General features: G+C 41.3%; 1 protein-coding gene across 1 annotated transcript in view; it reads right to left on the bottom strand.

Moving 5' to 3' along the window:
* Positions 1–21616, bottom strand: part of SEMA6D (semaphorin 6D) — a 226878-nt gene extending 205262 nt beyond the window's left edge. Inside the window, exon 1 of the mRNA XM_080394657.1 lies at positions 21543–21616. The gene's annotated coding sequence lies outside the window, so the exon portion shown is untranslated. The remainder of the gene's footprint in view (positions 1–21542) is intronic.
* Positions 21617–24051: the final 2435 nt, after the last annotated feature.

Genomic DNA, 24051 nt, shown 5'->3' with positions numbered 1-24051 from the left:
GTGTTAAATTATCTCTCATTATTAATATAGCTCCTATTAGAAGATCTGCTTACGAAAATATTTCTTCTAATTTGCACCTAATGTGAAAAATTGACAATTGTTTTGAAAATATTAACCTGTTCATTTTGTCCCTTGAATCTAATAATTTTCTTCCACAACGGTAGACCAAAGATCATGCATGTGATGGCTGATAGTGGGAGCATTAGCACAACTGACAGATAGGTAAGACATGAGATAAAGCTAAGTCTTGATAAAAAAAAAATCCATTTTAATAATTTAAGATACTATGTTTTAATCTGTGCTGTTGGATTTTAACTCAACTTCAATTTTAATCAATAAACAAACATGCAAGTTATGCAAAACCATCAGACTGCACTCAATACAATGCACTGACAGGGCCAAAGGCAGTAAAAAAAAAAAGGAAAAAGTGTCTAGAAAACAGAGAAGAAAATGTATCAGAGAACTCCAGCAATTGTTAAAACACTAAGATGGGATCACCATCAGCTCCAAATTCAGTACCTCCTTTGGGTGTGGGCTTTTTTTCCCTAGAAACTAATTTTCTCCCTTTCTAGCACCCTAGAGATTCAGTGTGAAAAACGACCCAATTGAAGTCAGTTTTGCCCTTCTCCTTAAAATTAAGATCTCCACTCTGATTTTTATATTCTATGCTATAGAGTAGCATGGGATTTATTTAGCAAATGCAACCAAAGTGATTTATGGCACATTAACTGTTTTTTCAATGAAGACCTACACTTTCCTGAAATTCACATTTGCTGAACAGTTCCTTGGAACAGGAGACATTTGGTCATAGGTTTCTGTCAATATCTGGATGCTTCCAAGTTTCTGTGAGAACAAGCAGGAGACACAAACACTGAGACTTGCCAGTGCCTCTCTCCTTCCTTAAGCGGTTGGGCAAATTCCTTAAAATGGCAGCGTTATGCTTCTGCACGCAAGCTTGTTTCTCCCTGCCCTCCCCAGGATTTCTGTGGCTTCACAGGGTTGTCTTAGATACAAGCAATCTTTTCTGAGACAAAGAGATGATTTCTCACAGTCACAGAGAGATATAATTAGGTTTACCAGGGACAGATTCTGCTACCTTATTCCACATACACCAGAAGTCAGTAAGTAGATGAGACCTCAAAATGATTTATCACCTGAAAGAAAGCTGATGGTAGAGCATTGCGCTGTGTGAGGCTGAAGAGAAAGAATCAGCATGTACATTAAGTCCTTCCAGTATGAGCAGTTTTTCGCTTGTCGAAAATCAATTTCATGTGCCATCCTGCTCACCTGCCTTTATTTGCTCCTTTTACAGTTAATACCAAGCCTCAAACCTGCAGCTCACAATGGACATGTCAGTGGGATTGTATCTGCTTACATCAATAATGACTTTGATCTGCTGTCTTCAGGTATTACCTCAGCATTTAATGTATAATTTTCTTCTAAAGGAGGACATGAAGCATGCTATAGTCCAGATGCTATGCAGTGTTTCTCACAGATAACCACTGACCTTATAATACACCTGTAACCTCTTTGTATTCAGCTGCCTTCCTCTATAAATGTGCTTCCTTACTAGCTTGTACTGGGGGTAATCTCTAAGCAGAGGAGTTGGAACCGTGTTATACTGCACACTCGCTTCCAGTAACAGAGGAAATGTTGAAAGGCACCTATTGATTGCATGCAAAGTGTATGACTGCAATTTCCACAGTTTAGTCTAGGATCTAAATTATTTTTATTAGTCCTTTAGCAGATCAGCAAGTACTATGGAAGTCTGATTAAAAAAGTTCAAGACCTGCACACACAAGAAGCATTACATTTCCAAGCCGTCCATGGTGTTGCATGTTGATCACTGAATTTTCACCCTCTGTTACCAGAGTGTATGTGTTACGTAGGTCCTGGAGACCACATAAGCTATTTCTGCAGTGAGTTAAGTAGTCATGAGAAAGGGCAGATCTGTGCACCAAGTTAGCAAAACAGAATATTTATTCCCCTACTTCAGCTATGGCTCCCCTTTACCCCTTAACATTCATTCTTGCCACATGGAAGAAATACGAGTTTATTCTGTGTTTCAAATAAGACTTTCATCCTTTTCTCCATAAGACTGAAACTATATACACATACGTGTACAAAATAAAACACAGTTCAGATAGTTACTCACAATATGGAAGATTCATACTCAAAGGCTGAAAGCACTTATATATATACCCTACAATAAATATTGCAATGACAAACTCAAAAGAAAGCCTCTAGCACATTATTCACAACTATTCTTCAGATTTTTCTTGTTTGTATATACAGTTACACACATACTTAAAGAAACTGTTGAATAATAGTACCTCTGTCAAAATATGAAGATCAAACAGTATTTTTACATTTACAGCAGGAACAACACATAGTATCTTGGATCTTAAAGTCAATTTTAGAAAGGGCAGCATCATGCCATAATAAGATTTATTTCTTACAAACTCATGTCTCTTGAGCAGCACACAAAGTTATTCATTCTATAGTTAAACAACATTGGAACACTACAGGATAGATTGTGTAAGAAGCCTGCATCCACGTATTTGTAAAAATCCTCAGGCATCTTTCACTTCTTACATTTCCTCTTTTTTAAATGCTTCAAAACTTCTCACCACTCAAGCACTTAATATGTGAATTCCTCATAAGTTCCTTCAGCACCTGTAATATCATCAGGTGTGGGTAAATGCATTAGAGCTTGCTTAAGAAAAGCAAATAGCTAGCACTGCAAGCTATGGCTAATTACTTTCAAAAATGTATCCTTTTATGTTTTTTCTTTCTGAAATATCTGATTTGGAAAGTGGAGAAAAAATTTAATAGCCCTTGACCAGTTTAAAGGATTAATTTGACATGCGTCAGCATATATGCTACAGCAGTCTTTATTTGTAATTATTTTGAACTCACTTCACACACACACCAGCTACAAAAAAAGCCCTTCTAGTTTACTGAAATGTGGGTTCTATGCTTAATATAAAACTGATTCCACTGCTTATCCTCTCAAAGAGTCTCTGCAGCCATGCAATTGGCTGGCTTTAATCAGGTCTTGGGTAGAGTCTATAATAAAATTCTGCCACTTATCTGGTTCCTGAAAGACGAAGTATTTTAAATTTTACAAGTATTAATTCTGCTACTTAAGCAGCTCAGAGAGGATTTGGAAGGTCTGAACCACACCAAAGGAACAGGACCAACTTATGTTACATTCTTGTTCTGGAAAGAGTGACGGTAAACCAAAAAAAACAACAAAACAAAACAAACAAACAAACCACAGTCAGTGGGCGAAGGCACACAGATTTTAATGATCTAGCCCGTTTTCTGGTTTACTACCCAGACCCTAGGAAACGTGCTACCATGCCCTTCCCTTCCTAAGTATCCCAGGGTGCGGTTACCAAAGCAAAAAGAGATGAAGGCAGAGCGACATAATGAATTGCCCTGCCTCTCTAAAGCAGACGTTGTAAATTGTAACACAAACTACTATAGCAAATTAATAAGCTCAAACACAAGGCAAGACACTCCAGAAGGAACAATCTGGACTGCTCTTTGGGTGCAGCTGGACAATGCAAGCCAGCTTTTGCAACTAGCTGTTATCAATACAGTCATTCAGCTCTCCCCTGGCATGACCTCTGGAGCAACGCCAGTTCAGAGACACAAACAAGGAAGGATAACCCAATATTTTTTTTTTATTTTTTTTTTTGCAAGTACCAATTTTCCATACTTTTAAGTCCTTGAGGTAGTTCACAATGGGTTTATGAGCAGGAGAAAGCAGAGAAACCAGACTAGCAAAGTCCCTGTTGATAGCTCCTGAGCAGTACGCCAACTTACATGCAGCTGCCACACCACACTGGGGTGGGCTTGCCAGTGAACCCCCAGAGTCTAGGAGTCAGGAATCAAGGGTTAGCTCCCTCCTCCTGCACTGGAGTAAATGCTTTTGGGTCCTGGCCCAAATCAGAAGCAAAAGAGAGCAAGGAAGATCCAAGAAGGCAGCAGAGCTTGCCACACATGGGGTTTTAAACCATTTTTTGAAGGAAGTTCTAGCAAATGGCACTGAACCATCTCCTACATAGTCTTGCTTACATATTGGTTTCAATATGAACTGCAAACACACAGGGGAAAAAGTATTGGTACACCGAGAAATAGAATAAACATTGAAAATATGATAAGGCAATTACACAAGTAAACACTAGAAATCATTGAGGAGGTCTAGGGATGGGCAATGAAAATGATGACGAGCATGGAAGAAGGCTTTAAAAGACTAAGAATGTCTAGTTTCCACGAGATAATTCACAATATCTGATATAATAAAGCTATGCAGAACAATAAATTATACAGAAGAGCTAAGTCAGGCATTTTTCTCAGACAAGTCTGGAAGGCAAAAACGTACAGTTAAGGGAATACAGTATTTTTGCACAGTGCATGACTAACTTGTGGAGCTTGCTACAGGAGACACTTGCAACCAAGAGCTTAGAAGGGCTCAGAGAGGATTAGATATTTAAATAAATAAATCGCAAGACAGTATCGGCTTCTAGCTGAGCTTAAATAAATAAGTTTAAGGACGATATATAAATTCTTATACTTCAGTCAGCTGTTTACTGAGAAGGGTAAGGAACACATTTTGTTCTCGTTTAACAATTTTGGATTAGCCATTCATTATGAGATATTGCAAGTTTTTAGACATTTCTGTCTGCCATTAGATTTAATGTGAAAACTTCTATCTTGCGTTCTTTGCATTTACGAGGGGCACAGTATTGCAGGATACTTTAAAAATCACATTTATGAAATGCTTGGAGCACTATAGTACAAAAGCAGAATGAGAAGTTAACTGTGAATTCATAGGCTTGCACACAGCTTCTAACAGACATTATCAAGCCAGTTCCACAAGGGGACCCCTTCCCCAGCCTCTTTGCTTACGACAAAATACTCTACAGATAACTTAATCCTAAAGCAAAAATGAGATTTGTAGCACTAAAACCCAAAGCGTCAGTAACACCACTATATGGAAGAAACCAAAGGCTTTGTCTGTATTTTATACTCACGTGCAAACAACCAATTAAATATTTGAAACAGCTCTGGGAAACAGATTGTACCCCACAAGAAAGGTGAGAAGAAAAAGGTCCCAGTGGTCCTAACAGAAAAGACCCTTCCCAAGTCCACATCTGGCAAGATACTACTTCATAAGAAAATGAATGTATAACAAGTCAATGCATTCTTGCCCGCTTCTTAATTGTGAAATCTCATAACACCACATTATTTTTCCATGTCAATTTTGCAGTCATCACTTCCAGCCTACAAAAGTACTCTATGTCATTATTCTCCAGTTTATCACCATACAGGTAACAACCAAAACATGGTGGAATGTGTATGGATTTTTGTGTTTTTGGTGTGGTGGTGGTGTGTATTTGTTTTTTTCATCCTCAAAATAAAAATCAAGATAAAAAAAAAAAAACAACTAGGTTTTGCAAAGAAACAGTCATAACTAATGCTTACAATGCTTATTTCCATCTGTCCACATTCCAGGACAAGATTAGCTTTTACCCAGAAAAGACTGAAACAGTTATCCTGTGTAGATTTCCTTTATGACAAAGTATAATTATAAAATCATTACAGTCAAGGGAAAGTAGTAATTCACTAATATTTCTTCAGAGATAACATCTTGTGTGCCCTGCAAAAAAATAAGCTTTTTTACTAATTTTAATAAGCCCTTGGGTTTTCTCTGAAATATTTAAGAATAGCTGGTAAAAAAACAATTGGAAAAGAACAGATGTTGAAACCTATGAATATATACACTCTCATATTTTAAAATAGAAACATCTTGCAATAACTGAGATTGCATTAGACAAAAAAAAAAAAAAAAAAAGGAAGAAAGAAACAAGAAGTCTGCTCCTGCTTTTGTTTGCTCTTCGTGCACTTTGTTAATAATGCACTGCTTAACTAGATGTTCCATACTGGAGAGCGTCAAGTGCTATTAAAAAAGTTGTTCACATAATTTGTTTTCCATCTTTCTAAAAAAAGTTTGGCTTGCACTGCATTGTGGTTTTCACCATAGCTGTTTCTAAAGCATAAATTATTTCTGGCTTTGTTTACAATAAATTATGGATAGCAGGTACAGGAAAAGTTACTTAGACTACTGACTGCAGTTGTACACATACTTTGAAGTTTCTATAGTTCTGGTAGCTATGACCACGTCACAGGCTAGACTCCAGATGAATGAAGCAAACATCTTCAGAATGCAGCACATAAATATAGTTTTCCTTACCAGCTACCAGTGATGTCAAACTTCGGTTAAAATCCCCTGTAAATTGAAGACCAACTCCTTGAGGATTTTATTTATTTAAATTAACCATTTATCAATAGCAATGAGACGCCCCAGGTAACGAATTCATGAAAGATTACTGTACCACTCAGGTAGCTGAAGTAACACGCCCTTCAGCTCATTCCCAACAATACCTCTGACATCAGGAGTATATTTCAAAGGGATTAATGCCTGTTGTGCCTTACTGTTTAACTATACCTTGACTATGGAGAATGTAAATACATAATGTAATACTGGAACTCTCAAAATTTCTTTTTGACCATAGAGCTCAATGGGTAACTACAACTTCCAGAACATTGTTATTTAGCATTTATTGAATCTATTTAAATATCTATATTACCTGGTTACCAAACACCATAAAATAAGAAATGCTACTGTTACTTCTAAAACAACAGTGCGTCCAAGGCACAGTCTTTGAGGTGGCAGATAGGTTCTGTATTTCTCATCTGCTGCATGAGAGAACTTGCATCCCAGTTCTCCCAGTCCCTGCAGTTTTGTCTGTGATAAAAGCTGAAGGATGACAGCAGCGTACAGGTACCAGTCTGGGTGGGTGAAGGCACTTCTAACAGCAAAGCAGGAGCACTGCCAGTGATACAGCTTCACTTCCATGCATACCCCTGGTCAAAGGCTCTGTGTGACCACAACGTTGTGCTGGACAAACTACAGTCTTATCTTCACAATGGCACCAGTTAGATGGAAACAGTAATTTTCTATTCAAAATGCTGGAAATCTCCCTGAAGCTAGCAATGTGAATTTGACACTGGTTAGCTTAAAAGCAGCAACTTTATTAGTTCAATATGCACCAAGTTTAATATGAGCAACTATCTAGAGCTTTGTAACCAATCATTCAAAAATTCTACCTCACTTGGTATACAATTTCAAATTTGCATAGAGGTTGTACTACAAGAAATTTTTAAAGCCATCTGAACTGATACAAAAGGAACTTTAGCTTAACTCTTACTTTTATCACTAACTTTCACTACCAAATTACCCCAAGCAATTTCTTAAAACACAAACAAACCTACACAATTGTTTGAATCATCTTTACCCGAGTTACTTCATTTTACATGAGAGCATTAAGCAGCAATGCAGGTACCTGAACATAGAAATCTGGTGCTGTTTTAGATGCCTGAGGGTATCCCACGTGGCTTTCAACTGCTGCTAAAGGCGGCATTAAGTCATCTGTCACACCTGCTAGCCCTGACAGATGTCTCTGGTACCCAAAGCATCTAAAATGGCATTAGATGTCTATGTCTAGGCTTCCAAATCTTTTTCTTGGTGCCTAGAGAAAGTGCAAATGAGGAGGAGAATTGGTGTCCTGGAGTCTGTCATTTATCTCAAACACAAGCACTACAGAAGCAGTGGAAGTGTGAAATCTTTACATTGTCTCACTAATGTATGTCTCCACTCTGTTCGCAGCAGATCAATCTGTGCGAAACATACAGTATGTTCTGCATTATTATAAGCAAAACCTATCGCAATGAGGAAAGCTAGTGCAGAGTTTTGAGGGTAAATATCATCTCACTTCCAAAAAATCCAATTAGATTTACATGAGACAGAAGGATGAAATGCCCTCCTTCAACCACAATTCAAGAGGAATCAGTCTCTTGCTTATTCTGCTTACAATTTATTCGTGGCACAGCACGGGGAAATTTATTCCCCGCCCCCCCCCCGCATTTCTTAAGTATCGTCACTCTCTGCAATATAACACTATGTTGACACCTCTATCTGGACAATCCATAAAGAAGAATCAAAAACAAGGTCATGGCAAAAAGTCTGAAAATGCACTGTCCTAAATGTACTTTCATCTTGGCCAGATGAAATCAATCAATTCACTCATAATATTGTAGTAAATAATCTTGTTGCCATATATAGAGACTTCAGGCATACAAAGGGGCTTTTTATAGTGTACTATTCATTCTTCCTGGGCTCCTTACTTCGAAACTTACTTTGTGCGGAGTTTAATATTCAAACTTGAATAGTCTTCCAAGTGTTGTCCCAAACAAAGCCACATGATGTAGAAACAAATTATCTGGTCATAAATTAGGAAAAGTGAGCATTCAAGAAATGCAAATTGCACAAGCTTTCCTCTGAACACAGGGGGTTAAAAAAAAAAAAAAAAAAAAGACATTTTTAGCTATACCTAGGAAAGACCATCTTCCCTGGAGGCTGTGCAACAGCCTTTTAGGCTGCCTTATCATTCCTTCCTCCATTCCCTGCCCCAGAACACTGATCTGGTCAACTGTAGCAGTGTTTAGTACTACAGCACCTCATGCCTTTACTTTTTTGATCTGTAGGTCAAGGGGTTTCCATGCAGTTTTCTAAACTAGGTTTATACCATTATAAAAAAAAAACCAAACACAACAAAAAAAAAACCAAAAAAAAACCAAAAAGGCTTTTTAAAAATCTCCAGTTAACCATAGCTCCTATGGCTTTATTTCAAAGTCTTAAGACTCTTTTACATGTTTACTTCTGTAGCCATATATTATAGCACTTTGCCATAAATGTTATTAACAATACTTTTCAACAAAATTAAAGCTATCATGGTTTTATACCTGCCATAGAAAACACCCAAAGGAATTCTGCAGAAAGGAAAATATTTTTAAATGATGACAGAAATGATTGCTTACCTCAGACACTTTCTTGGTCACATGAATTTTCTCCAATACAGTACAATAAATTATACAACAAATTGTTTACGAACAATTGACATCAATCTACAAAGCTTGGCAAGCAGTTAATTAAGTCCTGTAATGAAATACTTAAAAATAACTCATTCAGTCCCAGAACCTCCACAAGTAATTGTACAGCACCATTTTCCTTTTTTGTTCTTACAGTTATTTCTTACAGGTATAAAAAATTTTGCCATAGCATCACTATCCCTTTAAGAACTTGGTATATACATTTACTAATACAAATAGCCAGTAAAGCAAATAATTTATTTCAAAGAAACAAACTTATTTAGACATTTAACAACCTGAGGAAAATAAAATGTGTCTGTTATGGAAGGGCAAATCCCAATTACTGGGAAACATGCAGTGCTTTAAAGTTATTTTGGACCTAACCCTCCACTACAAAGATGCTACACGCCTGAGTAACACTCAGCGGCCCACTGGCTCTGCAGCAGCCAGCCAGCCCAAGGGAGAACACAAAGCAGCCACTGAAAGCCACCAGCTCAGCTCTACTGCTGTCACCACTTTCCACATCCATGCCACCGAAGGTACTACTACCTTTCAGAAGAAAGAAGAGAAATAATAATACTCTGTATGGGCAGTGGGGGTGGGGGCAGAATTTGTTTTCATTAATAAAACTTGAAAGACTGCAAGGTCATCAACTAGGTAGAGAAGGGAAATATACCCACCATCTCGCCACGATGCACCACTCTCCTTTACAAAGCAGAAAAGAAAATTGAAGTTCTTCAAGTCCAGCTCATGTCATGAAACCAGTAGGTTAAAGAATATCCAGAAAAACAAAACAACCCTAGTTACCTAGAGCATAAAACCTCAAAATGCCTCTAAGCAATTTCCCTCACTGTCTATACAATCACAGGAAAATGCACTTCTCCCTTTAGACCACCTGCTTGAACTTAACTAAGCTGATTATGGTTATTGTGTTTATACTGCGGCAGTACCTAAGACGAAAGATGCATATAATCCTTTAAGGCTGATAATCTATCTAATAGTCATTTCATGGCTTATTTGAAACAAGCTGATGTTAGTGCAACAAATTAAATCTCTCAAACACTCTCTGCATAAACAACAACAAAGACTGAAGAAGCCTTCAAGCTACTTCAGGATTACTTTTTTTCTTTGGACCTGTTCCTATCCTCATGACTACGTGTCCAAGATGCACATAGTCTGACACTGCAACTTTTCTGAAGTTGCTTATGGATCACAAAAAATACCCAATAACTAGAGAAAAACATAGCAGACCCTCAGTGTGAAGTCCACTAATGCAGCCGAGTGTGAACACACACAATTTCTGGTCAGGTTTTCAAGTGACGGAATTACAAATACTTTGTTTGTTAGAGGAAAAACTTATTTATGTGCCAGGGCTTGTAACCAAGATGGTCTAATGACTTTCTCCTGCATCTTTTAGCCATATACTTCATCTAAACCAATGAATCCCAAAATACAAGATACCAAATAAAGCTGTGGTTCCTACTACATGTATAATATTACTATTAAAGCTTTACTTTTCTTACCCTCTCTTTCCCCCACAAAGTTTCAGAAATTTTAAAAGTGACTTTTTGCTACCTATTTCCACAAATCTTTCACTTTTACAACAGAATTATACTCAGGGGAGGAAGAAAAAAAAAAAAAGCCCAACTTTTTCCAAACTGAAAACAGGTTTTTTGTTGAGGTGTTTGTTGGGTTTGGGCAGTTTTGTTTGTTTTGTTGGGTGTTTGGCTTTGGGTTTTTTTGAAAACACCAGCATTTGCCTCTGAAAAGCAGTTCAGCTGCTCAGCCTACCGGTCCTGCTGCAATCATAACATTAAGTTCATAATTTTCAACATGATGGAAGTCCTGGTTTAAACCACCTCTGCTTTCCAACGGCACCTGCAGAAATGCACAAGTCTTTCATCAGCCTGGGGCAAACCCCCAGCTTGGGGAGTACAGAGCATGGTAAATCAAAGTGCTCTTTAAGGGGGACACACTCAAGCAGCAAGCCCAGAGTATCTGAAGCTTCCGACACAGGTAGCGTGATGCTGACTTGAGAAAACTGCTAACATAAGCTGATCTCCATCCACCCAAGGCTCCTAAATCAAAACTACCCCTCCCTTTAAGTGTCAGACTGAAACTTGAAAGCACCAAGGGCAGACTGAGAAGCGACAGAGATGCCTGAAGTCCAACTAACGTGGTTTTGTAAGTTTTCTGTACAGGTTTTCACTGGGGTTTTTTTGGCACATCTTTCACCAATGGAAGCTTAAGATACACTCGTATTGTTCTGATCTCACACGTACACTAAAGAGTGCTGCATGGCCAGGCTTTAACAGCAACCTCACAGCGTAAATATGAGTGGAGGTTAGAGCTCCCAATAAAAAGCAAAGGTATACCAGTTTGCTTTCATCATCCACGATCCATGAGAATGACCTCCAACATATGTAAATTAATCATCATCCCCATTCAACACATACTGAGCGAGATATCAGTATTCATTAATATGAATAATTCATAGTAAAAGACACAGGGATTTTGAAAATCTTATTTCCACATAATGATTTAAATTCTATACCAGACATCAAGTTTACATAAGAACATGCTGTTTAGTAAGTAACTGGTATCACCAGCATTGCAAATTTTTGTAGCTTTCTGGAATTATCCAAGGTAAGAAACAGCTGATCAGTTTTACCATTACATTTTATATTCTTTGTAAGGGTAATAAATTCAGGAAACAATGCACCTATCTACTTAGATTCAAATTCTCCCAACGTGGATCTCTAATAGAACATTTTGTTGTAAATAACACATATAACATCAGTTTGGGTTGTTCAGGTTTTTTTCGTTGTTTGTTTTTCCACATGAGGAGGACAATATTAAATAGGAAAACTCTAATGAATTACAAACCAGAAAGAAAATGAAGTGAACCATTACAGATTTTACACTCCTTTATTAAATTTTTCTCCTTTTATTTCAGGGAATATAAAATTCCCAACAGCTGTTTTATGCAACACAAGAAGCTGCTTTTAAATAGTGCATGTTTTTATAGCCCATCCAACACTTCCAGCTTTCAGATTGACTCTTCATACTACCAAAACTCTAAGACTGATGATTAACGAAGTGACAGCAGACAAGTTAGTAATAGCAATGCAAGGTGTACATTTTCAACCAGGGTAGATATAGTTAAGAAGGCTTTGTTGTAAAGAAAAAATAATGTGCATAATTCAGCAGCTATGCCATTCCACACACATATAATTAACAAGTCTTCAGCTCATTAGCAGGCTGTATAAAATACATATAATATGCTGTGCAAAACTGATTGAGAATAAAAAGCTTCTTCATGCATTAAAATAAATTATTTAAATTGTTTTGAAAGAGTGGTATCAGTAGCATTTAAGGATATGATTCCCAAACCTACTCCTGGCTCCATCAGAGTGACACCTTCACCCTCATGGTTTTCAACAGATATTTTGCCACGCTAATTCTCGCGTAATACGTTTGATCAGTGATTGCTGAGATTCTGCTATAACCCCGAGAGATGAATAGGACCAAGGGAGCACAAATGACTGCATCAGATGGCTCTCTATAAGCACTCATTCCCCAAAGGAAGGCTGTCCACATACCACGCTGTGTGCATATTCCAGTATCAGGTGTAGTAAGGGTATTTTTGAGGGGCAACACTTTCAGCACACATTAGCATCATGTCTTTACTCATCCATACATTCACTAGTAGACTGCACAATTTCAGCATCTTCCTCAGACATACGATAAAGGGCAGTGCATTATTGCACCTGATGACACCAGCACTTCTATGAGACCGTGGAACTATTAGCATGTCTCAAGAGACAAAAAAGTTCCTCCTGAGCTGTAGTGACACCTCCTGGCAACAAACCGAGGTGGTCTTTTCCCACATAAAAGGATTTTTCCTCCAGACAATTCTCAGGGTTTCAGCCAAAAGGCAACAATCATGGTGCTTCCTCTAGCCTGGCTCGAAAGGCACACTGCCCAGAATACCAAGCAGAATCTTCTGATTTATAAGCACTACTGACATTTTAGAAATAAAGAAGCTCAGATACAGGAATATCAGCCTCTAAGATCTCTAGATTTATTGTACCACACATTGGCCTTTCTTGAGCAGTTGGAAAAATAGCTGCAAAAGCTAATCAACTAGCAGCTTAATTCATACCATGAATCTTGCAAAGTGTTTTCTCAGTCCTCTGTGAAACCTTGTGTGTTTGCTAAGAGTTTATATCTTTGCCCTCCACAGATTCTTGACAAATATTGTAGGCATGATTTTGGTAAGAAGAACATTAGTCTAGAAGAAACAATAGCTTAAGACTACCTATAACCCAAACATGACAGCACATAGGAAAAACATTTCTGGCTGCTTCTGTGTAGGTAACAAAGTCAGTGGAAGTTGTAAATTCTGTAGAAAGCCAAGGATTGCAATTGTTTACATGCATTCTAAAATAAATTAAATATCACAGTAGTAGAAGTTACATTATTTTTGATCTTTAAAGCAATTTTTAACAGTGGACTTAGAGGCAGAGAGATAACCATCGACTTCAGCAAGCATCCCGCATTTGTAAGTCCTGCAGAATTGACAACAAATATTTATATTCAAGTGAAAGTCAGACAGTAAGTGCATTTGGTAGCTTAAGTTTAGCTTGTTAAATAAAAACAAATACATGTTCAATATTTTACACAACAGTCTGTGGCTTCCCCCCTGGCCCTAATGGTACAAGCACTATTCAGCATTTTTTAAGGACTTGATTGCTTGCATTATAACATTTCTGTTACGTCTTTCGTGCTGCCTTTGTACAGTACCATTTTCTTTATACTAAGTACAGAAAGCTGAATTTTTGCCTGTTTTCTTTTGCATATCTTCTGCCCCCCCCCCCCCCCCCCCCTCAGAGAGGTAATTATGACATTTTGAAGTACTTTGCATATGCTGCAAGGCAATCAAGAAAATTCTTTTGACAAACTGGATTATAGACCGTCTGCCAGAAAGCAAAGTGGTAACATTTTCAACAATTTCTGTGTGAGTATGTCTGTTAGATGCTCACAGCACACCAAATAATGCAGGTAAGAAGAGTTCTACCTTTACTGTTTAAATGAAGCAAAAAGCCCCATAAAAATCACGTATTTCCTCTCATCATATATAAAATTAAATTATAAATTATTTTTTTAAAACAACTGAAAGGATAACAAGATAAATCCTCATTTGGCAATTAATTGCTGCCTTTAGAAAGTCCATACTCAAAGATAATAAGCTGAACCATGTGAACATTTCTACAGGGTAAAACATTTGCAGAACAGTGTTACATCTCAGATTGTAGCGCTTTAAGATTTAACTGCATTTTATCTTCACTCCGTCTTAATTTCAAGCAGATAAATACCTACGTACATACCAATCTCTTTCACTCTCTGCATCTATCCATCAACATATACATCTCTTCCAGTTGTGAGTAATGCAGTCATCTTAGGTTGAATTGCTACCGAAATCTGATGACAACATTATCATGTATCTTCTCACACCCGTACCCTTGTAGACACGCTAGTTGTATACCCACAGATGTAGTAAGCTCTGTCTTCCAAGACACTCACAGGTGTACTGAGGTCTTGAACTACACCATACGGAAAAGACCTAGTAGTAGAGCACTCCGCTTGCATTAATTCACATTGTTTTTCTTACTTAACTGGCTTTCGTATCAATGCAGTGTCACACAGTGCAAGAATAGGCATGTACCAGCAGGCCTGCAGGTCTGCACACAGAAAAAATATTCCAGACTACCCCCAATGTGTCAAAGGTAGGCTGGCAGCTTAGTGCCTACCTCAGGCTGCCCAACATTCCCCGTTACAGGGTGCAGTTATAAGTACAGCCAGGTATAGTTCTGTACAAATGTCATTATGCTGACATTTTACACGGGGGGGGGGGGGGGGGGGGGCGGGGGAGAGAAAACCTTTTCCTTATGCCTTTTCAATAAATGCTTTATCAAAATTTCAGTTGGCTGTGTATAGTTTACTAAGAGAAAATGGAAATGCTTTAACATGGACAAGTCTTATTTTACCTGAGAAAATCTGAAGGTTTTCCTGCATCGGTGGAAGGACTTGACATTTGATCGAAACAGTAACATTTCTAATGTGTCCTAATGACAGAGACAAATTCTTCACATGGAAGAAGAGAAGCTTGTCTATAAGTGTGTGAAATTCTCTGTAGAGGTTTAGAGTTTAACAGCTGTGTTCTCTGGAAATTCAGCATGTGCTCAGTGTATTTTATCTTACATGTTCAGGGACACGGCAAAACTCTCCCCAGATTTTTTTAAATTTATTTATTTTTTTTAATATGGTGGAGCCAGCACAGTTTTGGGCACCTAGGAAACGAGCAGGTAAAGCTGTTCTCCTCACAACCTCAACCGATTTGGAGAAAGAGCAGGGTTTTGTTAGTTTTCAAATGGGAAAGAGAGTTGACTTTCCACCAGAATAGAATAGGAGTAAGGAGACTGTAGAGCAGACAGGTGAGGTCATGTGGGAAGTGAAAATGAGAGCAATAAAGAAATACTGAGATCAGTGAACCTGTAGAGGATGGAGGGGGCTGTTTGAAGAAATCGGTGACCGGACACGATGTCTGGAGAAGTAGTCTAGGAATGTAAAACAAAACCAGGATGAAGAAGGTGAACAGTGGAAAACTCTGGAATGAGAAAACAGGTCAGATTTATGTGGAGTACCAGAGCACAGAACATGTGGCTGTGGAAGATGTTCAGTCACCAGGATGTGACCTTAGATGAATGAACTGGAAAACTCTTCCAGACTTGAATGGGATTCAAGATTGCTGGGAAAAAATGTATATAACATGGGAATAATAATAGATCTGGCAAAGTACGTACCATGTTCTCCACTAACAGAGTTCAAGCAGAGCCAGCTCTTTTCCTTAACACTTCGTTAGTTCAGGTGGCACAAACCTGCCTAGTGATCCAAAGGTTCAAACATTGCTCACAGACTAAAGGAAGCAGACACAATCCCTTTGTCTCTTTTAACAGCATAGGAAGGTATTAACACAAAGCAGCATAAAAAACCCACTTAAAAACAATGAATTGTAGCGTGACATATTCACAAGCTGGGAATAACAAGTCTGCTGGTAGTTTCAGCCTGCTTAGTCTTGTCTAAATATAATGAAGACTTAGGCAGCAAGTGGAAAAAAAAATATTATATACAAACCCAAACCCTTTTTTTGTAGTAAAACCTGAGAGGTTTCCCGTGAACGAGACAGAAGACTGAAGGAAGACTTCACTGATAAATGCAACTGGAAGTTGCTCCAGAGAACTGATTCTGATCTTGTGTCTACAATAGAAATGCAAAGAATAGCCCTTGATCCAAGCTTAACAGACAGGACTGCTAATTGCATGTTCCTCAGTTATTCAGTGACCAGTATGACAGCCCAGGGTCCAACCTGCAGAAGGTTTAATGCTTGCACCTGCTACAGGGTATCAAAAGGAGCCCAGGTGGTATTGCTACTCTGAAAAACACATTAAAAAGCTGTGACATACAGTAAGAAAATATATTTGACTATTAAACTTCTGATCTCATAGCAGGGTCACAATAATCAGTAAACGGTGCGTGTGTGTGACATGCAGAACAGGATGGATATTGGGTAACTCAAAGATCTCTCGATTTGGGCGCTTCACAGATTTTTTTTGAAAAAAGTAATCATATAACTAAGAGATCTAGTTAGAGACTGTCTGGAAACAAGTTCTAGTTTTGAAAAGTTTTGGATACTTGACTGACTTGTTCATATACTGGGATTTTTTCAATTTTTGTCTTTTATGAAACAGAGGGACTGATCACTTCATTAGACTTTGTACTGTAAGCCCATAATATACTCAAGCTAATAACATTTGTGTAATTTCTCATTTATAGCTAAAATTTTCCATCTTGATCTTTCACTTTGTAAAATGGTTGGTTTCCCTTCCTTCCAAAGACGATTTTTCTTTTAAATTTTGCAGCCTTAAACAGGTTCATTCACCTGTTTCCCAAATTACAGGAAAGTGAAAAAAGTAATACTTCCTTGGAATGGCCAAGTATAAGTGGGTCTCCCCCACCTCAACACAATTCAAAAAGGCTGAACTTTATGATCTGACATTCTCAGGTTAGCCTCATCTGACTCTGTACTGGGCACTTCCATCATACATCAAGAACTCACTCACTTCCTTACCCCACACCAACAAATAAATGAAGTTAAAGCATTTTTAAAGTAGATTTTGCAAATTTGGCTAGTATTGGAATTACAATAAATATTCCCCATGATGGACTAGCAAGATACCACCCATGAAGAAAACACAGGGCTAGACTGCTTGTTTCTACAGAAGCTGCAATAAAGTAGAATTCTGTACTTCAGGCTCTCACGAAGAGCCTTCTAAAACATTTTGTCAACAAAATCTAAACTCTGTAGAAAGGAACAGATCTCAAGAGAGAATTCCCAGCCTTAGAAGACTAGCAACGAAAAGGGGCATGGGCTGTTGAGTCAAGACTGTTTCTTTTTGTTCTAAGGAGCAAATAGAATCCATCAGCAGTCTGTTAGTTAACTTTTTTAACAAAATTTGGATCACATACATTTCTTGGATGATTTGCACAATGGTTCTCCTCTCTCACACACCAGAATGCAAGTCCTTAAGCATCACTTCTGCTGGCTTTCAAGAACATGGATAGATCATCCATTTTCATAGTAGTACTGCTTGTCAGGATGAACTCTTCACAGGGACAACATCATGTGCACTGTTAGTGGCATGAAAATTCAAGTTCAGAAACATAATACTAGATACATGTTACAGCTGGAGAAAGAAAATGTGTGCTGTCACATTGTCATGACTAGCTTTGAAGTGGGAGAAAAAGTTGTAGGTGTAAAGAGATCTTAGAGCTAGTGAGCAAACCAAACAGTTGGAGTAGAAGGAATTGTTTTCTCTGGATACACTAAGGGAGACAGAAGTGGTATATCAGTGGGAAAGGTAAGGATTAATGAATACAAAATATTTCTGGGATGCGAGGGAAGATGATCAAAACCAGAAGTGACAGAATAAAGAAAGGCAAAAGTTGACTTTTTAAAGGGAATTACAACCTAACAGAACAGGCAGGGTAGATTCAGTAGAAGCTAACCTCACTGAAAAAAGGTCAGAGACACTGAAAGGTGAGCTCCCATTAGTGAAACAACTGGTATATATTTTCCAGCCCCTGTATTTTGTCATCTGTCATTAGCATTGTCACTTATAAAAAGGTCCCCTGCATTTCGAATCCACTCAGGTCTGAGTTAATTTAAAAATACAGTGCCATGGCAGGACTTAATTCTTCAAGATAAAGGATTACGAGACAGTATATAAAACCAAATTCAAAACAGTTGTAAATAGCAGCGGAGTTCAGCAATAAATTCTCAGTACCTATCCTTGGTGAAGAGCAGAGGATGTCAGCCTCCTACTCCACCTACATTCCCAAAGGAACCACCTAGCTTTATCCATACCTGCCCAAGGCAATCAGCCTTTTGGACCGTAGGCACGTCAACCTGCACACTGGTGGTCAAGGCAGACAGCAGTGAGGAGCTCCACCATGCACACATGGGAACCAAACGGCAGGTAAAACGAACCTGAACTCCAAACCCCACGTCTCAAAGCAGTCACTTATCCGAAAGTGATAGTCCACAACGCGCAGTGCCAAGAACAGTCATAAACCGAGGCATTCAAAAGTTGCAAGTTGGCTTGGGCCTATAAATACGTCCCATTTCCACTGGTTTGCTCTCCAGCCCACCCAGAACGAAACAGCATTAGAAGAACAGTAACTGCATTACAAATATCACGAATATCACGTTTAAGAAAGGTAAGTTTAGATAAAAACACAGATGAAGAATTCCTTCTTTTTGCATCTTGACATGTTAAGATAAGTAATATTTATACAAGATGTCCTTTAAAATTAGCACATCGCTCTTTTTGACCTTTGAAAGTTTCAGCTACCTTCTCTCTCAGAGATTTGGTAAACCTGACCTTCTGCAGCAGATTATATGCCCTTAACTCTTCCAAGATCCAACAAAGATTGCTCCCAGCTCCCTCCCAAAGCTTTCCCACACTTCCCAACAGAAAGTTCCATAACCTAAACACACTGAGGTATTTAAACATAAATTTACAAGATAGAAGTAGACCAGCAAAAGATTTGGAGCTAGCAGAGAATTCATTTCAGAACAACAGTTTTTTTATTTATTTCTGTTCTTACAGTGAAACCATAATCAGAAAACATGCAACTATCAGTATACAAATAACTCTCTATTTTGGGGTCCTGAGAAGTTTCAGCAATTGCTTGTAGCATAATGAATGTTTGTAATTCATTAGATTCTGTTTAAAAATGCAAAGCACGCCACGACATCAATGATGTTCTCTTTATCTTAACAAAAAGACTATTACACTTAATGTTCTTCTGACAGAGCTAGCATGTTTCAAAATATGTATTTGTGTTCTACAGTACAATGTTTACAATGGTGTGTTCATATCTGAATTTAAATTAACTGTATTAATGTCATATTTCAGGCAAGACCATGCTCTGCTAATTATCCCAAAGAGCTTCAAAATCTTTACAGTATATTCACTGCATTTATATCTTCTCCACAAACTTACTGATCTTGTTTATATAATTTTGAAAATGATAAGATGTGCAGGATAACGATCTAAATGAACTAAAAATTGTATCATGGACAGATCCTTCATAGATTTGCAATTTGTAGCTGTCAATCTTCCTACAGCTGCTAGATAACAAAACAACAGTTCTTTTCTTCATGCAGACGAGCAAATTCAATAAACATTAGCAAGGGTTCTTTTCCAAAAGAAAGATATTTCTGGTTCTCCACTGCCTATTAAATCTTTCCTTATAGACATCTTAACACCTTTTTTTGTTTTCTTTAGGGAAGGGGGGGGGAATCATAGCAATCCTGTTTTAGCAACATATTTAACTACATTTGACTTATGTGAAAAATGGGCTTCCTGATTACTAAATATTTAGGTGAAGAGGAAAAATATAAGGGGTGGGTGAGTGGTGGGGGTGGGCAGGAGAAGAGGTACACAAGACTTACAACTCTCATCATATTGTAATTGGAGAACACACAATGGAAGTGGCTATAGCAATCGTTTTAGACAGCCAATGCATTTTTATTTCACCTTCTCAATCAAGATCTGCCTGGAATGGGCCAAGTTACATTAACATTTGAAAGAGATCACAAAACAAACAATAAAGGGATCAAATATTGCATGAATCCTACACATTCAAAGTTGTGAAATGAATAATGGCACTGCCCATATGATTTTTTTTTCCTTTTCCCTAAGATGAGGGCATAAACTGAACTGTAGTTGCAAATGCTGTCAAGAATTGGATTAGGGACCAACATCCATAGTGACAAAAAAGAGAAGGAATTAAATCAATAGAAAATCATTATGGAAAGGGCAATAAAAATGGAAAATGAAAACAAATTGCTACTACAACAGAGAGGGAATAAATGGCTATATTAATGATAGATAATGCTAATGTTTTATTCCTGCAAAAACCTTATATTCCATTCTATAAATCATTTCAGGATTTCTCCTTTCTTCAAAGAAATTAGGTATCACTTTTCACAATCACAACACCAGCTCCGTATCGTGGATTTTCCCTTTGAAATCAAAACTCCACGACAGGCAGCGGTGTTCACAGAACGCATTGCTCCCGGGGGCTAGAAAACTCCAAGCCTCAGCCGAGCAGCGCACTTAGCGAGTCCATCAAGGACCATCAGACAAAAAGCATTCAAGGCGGTCAGGTACGTCGGGTCCACTGAGATTAACGCCCAGCACCGCTCGATGCAGACGAGCGGCTCAGGGCCACGGGTCGCACCGGTTCCCACACGAGATATTTCGCACCGTCGCTCCCCGGCGCAGCTGAGGCGGGGGCCCGGCGGGGGCGCGGGCAGGGAGCGGCGGGGCCGGGGCGCGGGTGCCGGCCGGCGGGAGCGCAGCCGCCCCTCGGCGCCGGGCCCCGCTCACTGGGCGCCCGCTCCAAAGGGAACGGCGAGTGCTACGGAGCCCTGACCGGCATGCCCCTCACTCTAAGGCGACCGGGAGGGGGGTAACACATCTTGCCCAAATAAATAAACATCCCCTCAGCCCACCCAGCAGAAAGGGCCGAGCCTCCGGCGGGGAGGGTGGTTGGAAAGTAGAAACACCTGAGAAGAATCAACGGCAACGGCAGCCCCAGCGCCAACCGGGTCCAAAACGCCCCAAGTGCCCGGCGGGGAGACGCGCACCGGCGGGCCCCGCCGCAGCCCCTCAGCAGCCCCCCAGCCCGGGGCTGGCGCCCACACCCACGGCCCCCTCAGCCGCCCCCCTCAGCCCGCCCCGGCGCGGCCCCATCTCACCTCCCGGCCCCCCCGGCCTGGGGCGCCGCAAACAATGGGCGGGAGGCGAGACCCGCCCCGCACAGCTCCGCGGCACGGCGGGGTGGTGATGGGGGGCGGCTGGAGCCGGCTCCGCGGCGCCCGGAGGCGGCGGGCGGGCAGCACTTACTGGGGGTTCCGGCAGGGCAGAGCGCGGCTCCGGGCGCGGCTGGCGGTGCAGCGAACTCGGCGGCTGGCGGGGCCGGGCTGGGCTGGGCCGGGCCGGGCTGGGTTGGGCTGGGCCGGGCGGCCGGCATCCCGCCCCGCCCCGCCCCGCCCCGCCCCGCCCCGCCCGCGCGGCCGCGCTCCACACCCCGCCCCGCCCGCGCCGCACCTGCGCCTGCCCCCGCCCCGCGCGCCCCATTGTCCGCCGCGGCCCCGCCCGCCCCGCGCACCTGCCCGCCCGCCCCGCCCCGCTGTGCCCCCCCCCCCCCCGCCGTGCCCCCCCGGGGCTTCCCGGCCTGTTTGTGTCCCCGCCCGCCCCCCCCCGCCTTTGTGCCCAGCGGCCTCCCCGGCCGTGTCGCAGCCCTGCTCCGCCGGGGGGCAGTGGCCGTAACGGGGAGCGCGGCGGCCGCCCGAGCCGCCTCCCGCCCCGGCTGCAGCCGGCGCCGGGGAGCGCCCCAGCACTCGGTACGGGAGCCGGCGGGCTCGGCGGCGGGAGGGCGTCAGGCGGCGGTTCCGCTCCGCAAAGCGCCCCGCTGCGCCCGCCCTGCGCCCCGCGGAACTTTCCCGCTCGCCGGGCGCCCGCGGAGCGCAGGGTCCCGCCGAGCTGCCCCCGGGGCCGCCGGCCGCGCAGCACCGCCGGAGCGGGAGCGGGACCGGCCGCCGCCGAGTTCACCAGCAAAAGCCCTCGGCTCTGACTGCGGCGCGAACGAGACATCGCGGTTTGGCGTCGTTGCAGTTTTGCAACGATGACTTTTCAGAATGCTCCTTTTCTCAGCCAACATCAGAGAGAGTTGGCTTTACATTTGAAACCTAAATATAAATTTAAGCTTTTTTTTTTTTAATGCAGCCTCTGTTTGGCCGCTATTGTTTATTAAAATCTCATCTTCGGGCAGTTGCAACATAGTGTTTAGTCTGAATTTGTTTTACCATCGTTTTCACTGAAGAAAAAAAAAAACAACCAAAAAGCCACTAAATTGATGACCTGGGTAGTTCTAACCCAAGTTCAGAATCTAGATATTCCCCTCGCAAATAAACGGAAGCTAAAGCATATAGAAGAGAAATTACTTTGCGGCTTATCTGCAAGCATAACCTGCTCAGGAAATCACCGTGCCCTTCTCCAGGTACAGGTTCCTCTGCAAGCAAGGGAGGGAACTGCTAGAGAGGAAAGCAATACTTGTGCGGGGATGAGGACGCAAATATACACTAATTGTATTTATATATTTATTCATTTATTTCTGCTGGAAGTTCTCTACTGACAATTGTTTCTCAGGTTCTGCAATAGCAGCTGGGCTTCAGGCCGCAAGCAGGGGGCTGACTTGGCTATCCCTGCTGAAATCCCTCTCTCCTTTCCCACCCACGTGGGGTCCAGCGCTGCAGCCTTCTCCCTTCTCAGCCCTGCTGAGCTCTGCCTTGCCTTAGGAAGGGACTCGCTGTTGGCCACTATTTTGCAATCACATTTGATTTTTTGTCATTGCTATGATGCCCTGGCTGGAAAGATGGTGCCTGGCTTGGTGGCAGCGCTTTGTGTGGGTGCGGAGGCCCTGCTTGCTCGTGCACACCTGGCACCTCTCCCCGCTGGCTGCTGGCTTTGCTCACCCTGCTCAGCTGCCTTGTGCACACTTCCTCCTGGGTTTACACCTCCAGGGTTTGGTAGCGGGGGGCTGCAGGGGCCACCTCTGTGAGGAGTGGGTGGCACTGCCCTGTGCCCGACACAGCTGGTACCCCAGCGGTCCCACTGCATGGCCCAGCTGAGCTCCTCGGAGAAGCTCAGGGTCGGAGGAGGTAGAGGAGTTGCGGGTGAGGCAAGGAAGTGAGCCAGGGGGGCGGGAGGGGAAGTATTTTTGGCTTTGCTTCTCATCATTCAACTCTATTTTTAATAAGGGAGAAATTAATTTTCCCCCAAACAAGTCTGTTTTGCCCATGGTAGTAACTGGTAAAGTGATCTCCCTGTCTTTATCCTGACCCACGAGATTTTACACCTTATTTTCTCCCCTGTCCTGTTGAGGAGGGGAGTGAGAGAGCGGCTGGGTGGGCGGCTGACATCTGGACAAGGTCAACCCACCACAGGTGCTGCAGTCATCAGAAGGGGAACAGAATCCTTTTCAGAACACATTGGTTTCAGTACAGGCTGCATTATAAACTTCTGTGTGTTGTGACGCTCCGGTACTACCAGAGAGGGGTCCTTTTCTCTCTGTTCCGCCACCACCAACAATCTCTTGGCTGCCTTTCCTGCTGGCTCTGCAGGAGGCATTGAGGGTATCAAGAAGATACCTTTTGTGGAAATTCCCATTTGGCAAAAAATCATTCACATTTCACTGCAGTGTAACATTATCTGAACAGAGCAGGTCAGCTTGTGTATTTGTATCCCATAGTCCCCTTGGCAGAATTACACTGTGACCACATGGTGCAGAAATCTCTTTTTACTGTCAATCACTATAATCTTTGCACTTCCCTTACTGTCCCATAAATGATCT

Source organism: Falco punctatus (genome assembly GCF_963210335.1).
Source record: "Falco punctatus genome assembly, chromosome: 7".
In the NCBI taxonomy this organism is placed as follows: domain Eukaryota; kingdom Metazoa; phylum Chordata; class Aves; order Falconiformes; family Falconidae; genus Falco; species Falco punctatus.
This window is presented reverse-complemented; position numbering and strand designations above follow the sequence as displayed.